Here is a 3262-nt window from a genome sequence, read left to right on the forward strand (position 1 = left end):
CGGTTTTGGATTCCTGCTCCCTCTGCAAACAGTCCAGAGACCCTCTGGGGGAACAGAAACCAATGAGAGGGACCTTCCACATCTCAGGAACTACAGAAGGATGGTACAATCATTTTGTGTCCACCCCTTTTCTTAACCAGGAAAGCAACAGCAGCTCAGGCAGGGCCCGCACCCCTCCAACACCATGACCCCTTTTCCACAAGGATAGACGAGAAAAACTAAACAGAGCACTTTGATAGCAGCACAGATGTCTCAAGACAGTGGCCGTCTGCCCAGACCCAACCAGAAATATTTGTTCAGTTTTTAAGTCTTCCTTGAGCAAAGGCCTACAGTTTTCAGTCGCCCAGGTATTTGCTTTCTCCCATGCCAAGCACTAGCCCCAAGACAAAGAGAGAGAGAAAAGTCCCAAGTGCCTGTTAAAGGCCCCAGTCTACCAAACCTAGAGCAGGGCTAGAGTGGAGAAAGACCCCTGGCTTTTTTCACTTGCGCCACATTATCACAGAAAGGTGGATTAGAAGTTATCTCAGCTCTGCTTTCTTTCAGAGCTCCTTGGCAACACAGCCACCAAGATATAAATATGCACACACAAAAATTTGCAGCAGGCATGTGCGTGCACACACACAAGGTAATAGGCAAGAGCATTTCAAGGCATGGGGCAGATATGGCCGGGAAGGCAAAGGACTTCTGGAAATTCTGGGAAGAGGAGGAAAATAAGGGAGGGTGGTTTTTTTTTTATCCTCTTCTTGAGATTTAGCTTTTGCTAAGGGTAAAAAAAAGAAGTCATCTTGAAAAATACAAAAGTTCACAGCTGTCCTACCTACCACCAAAGAGTTTCACACAAATTGTAAGGGGCCAGCCACAGTTTCAGGCCTGCATTGTGTAAAATATAATTTAAATGAAGGAGACCTAATTCTGGCTGAAGTAAGGCTGACAAAGGACCAGCTTAATCCATGAACTCAATACTACATGAGTAGTATGTTATGCAAGAGAGCTCCCCATTCCTGAAGGTAGTAGGCAAGTAGTATTTCATGGTCCATTTATCACTTTTCTACATCTTTGGTGGCCATTGGCACTTACACCAAAGTCAGAGCCAAGGAGCATAACACATTGGTATGACCATTTGTGTTCATCTATGGTAACCATACAGTAGAACAATATACATATGACACGCATGCAATACACCTTAGGTGTCTGGTGCAAGAGGCAGACCAACATGTTGCCGCCACTCATTACGCTAGCACCCAAAAGTGCCAAACAACCTCACCACACCAAGTCCCTGCACACAACAAGCAATGGCCCTCACCTCGGTACGCAGCATGCCAAAGACCTGAAAGCTTTTCTCAGCAAAGGCCAAGATGAAGGCTGGTCACCACAAGCTTCTTAAAGCCTTGCTTTCCTCCTGGCCAGCTCTGGGCAGGGAGGGCCCTCCCCTCCTCTTTGGGTGGGAGTTTTCCCACAGGTGATAGCTGTTGATGCAGTCAGACACCTTCAGATGGGACAGGGATTTGGCATGGCATTTTGGTATCTTCTGGCTCACAGTTCTTGACCCCAGACACAGGGGACTCTCTGTCTGTGCCCTAGCGGGCAGCACAGGGTTGGAAGAAGGAGCGATTGTGTCAAGAAAGCAGTGCTAGAAAGGTCTTTGGGCTTGTGCAAGCTCTTCCCTCACAGCAGGCAGGAAGGGCTTGTTTATCAGCTGCTCCTATATATCTGTCTGTCTTTATGTGTGTGCAAACTGTTTACATATTGAATGTTGTGCAATAAGATTAAGAAATATTTATCCTGAGAGGTCTATATTAACCATTCCTAAACCAAGAGCACACTTAATTTTGATCCAGGCTCTGGAAAGCCTTCTATGGCTCAGCTTTATTATTGTGAGCAGTGTTTCTGAAGTCCATGTGGCTCTTGTGGTCTTTGAGGAGAGCACAAACATAAGAGTTTGTAGTGGAACGTGAGAGTCCTGCAAGTGGAACACGTTCATCAGGAAACCCAGGCTCCAGGAAGGCAGAGAGAGGAAAAATCTTGCTGGTTCTGATTTACTGACAGGGCTTTTTAGAGAGGAAAGAATCAAACAGAACCAAATTTATTATGAAGCAAACAGACTCTTGGTCCACCACTTGGAAAAATGTGGAAAAAGTCCCACAATTTTCCTGCTTTATGATTTTATTTTTTCTTTCCACAACCTTAGAAATCTTCATTATTTGCATTCTTTTCAAGGTTTGAACCTAGTATTTGAACCCATTTATCAATACTGATTGCGAATTTGATAGGACAGGGAAATTCTTTGGGAAAAAAATCATTACAGTTTTCTCCTCGGCTTGCTTCCTTTCCCTGCCCATGCAGCCATGCCAGGGGTCCTATGTATCTACTCCTGGGTGTTTTTTTGGCAGTCTTTCAGATCATCACCCACTTATTCTGAGATACCTCATGAACAGCCATTTCCAGATGTTGTTACTGCCCTCGAACATGCCTTTTTCTGGTCCTGCTGGTCCCCAGGGTCTCAGTCAGCATCTGGCTGGGTGAGCTGCTCTGCAGTCCCTTTCGGTTTGTTTTGTAGGAGCTGATATCCTGCAGAGTTGATACTTCACCATGAAAGAAGATCAGGCTCTTCCCCTAACATGAGTCTTCATTAATGAATTGCTGTATCGCTGCCCTTTTATGTTTAATCTCCTCAATTAGTTCAAATAATGAATTTACTGCCAGGAAAGTTTACAAAAGCAGATGATTTTAAATAAATATTCCCTAAGTAAGTAGTCACTAAGTGCACTCGAAACCTGTGTGTGCTCACCCCAGCAGGCAAGAGCTATGCAGGGGGGGTGGCTGCAGCCACTGCCCTATTGCCGCTGCTATTTCTGTGCTAGCCCAGGGCTCTGAGCTTCAGTAAATCCCTGCTTGGTATTTGGGGGTGCTCTGCTTTACTCCCAGCTACCTTTTGGTATCAATATCCCGGCATTTGTAAAGAGCTATTAATAGTTAATTCCCAGGAGAGCTGCAGGTTAGCTATTACTTGGGCATGTTACCTGTAAATTTAAATCTCATCTTCCTTAAAAGTCTCACAAATAGCAGAATATTTTTTCATGATCATCTGCAACGGCAGAATGATTTGGGTAAATTAGGTACTACGGTTTTGTCTTAAACCAGCAATTACTGACAAAGTAGTGCATTTTATTTCTGTGTTGTATGCGCAGACCTTGGAGGTAAGCCATTTCCAATGGCATGCTTTCCTTACAAATCTGGCTTAAGTGACAATGAATTCTTTCAG

The sequence above is a fragment of the Egretta garzetta genome, unplaced genomic scaffold (assembly GCF_000687185.1).
Source record: "Egretta garzetta isolate BGI_Z169 unplaced genomic scaffold, ASM68718v1 scaffold713, whole genome shotgun sequence".
Taxonomy (NCBI): domain Eukaryota; kingdom Metazoa; phylum Chordata; class Aves; order Pelecaniformes; family Ardeidae; genus Egretta; species Egretta garzetta.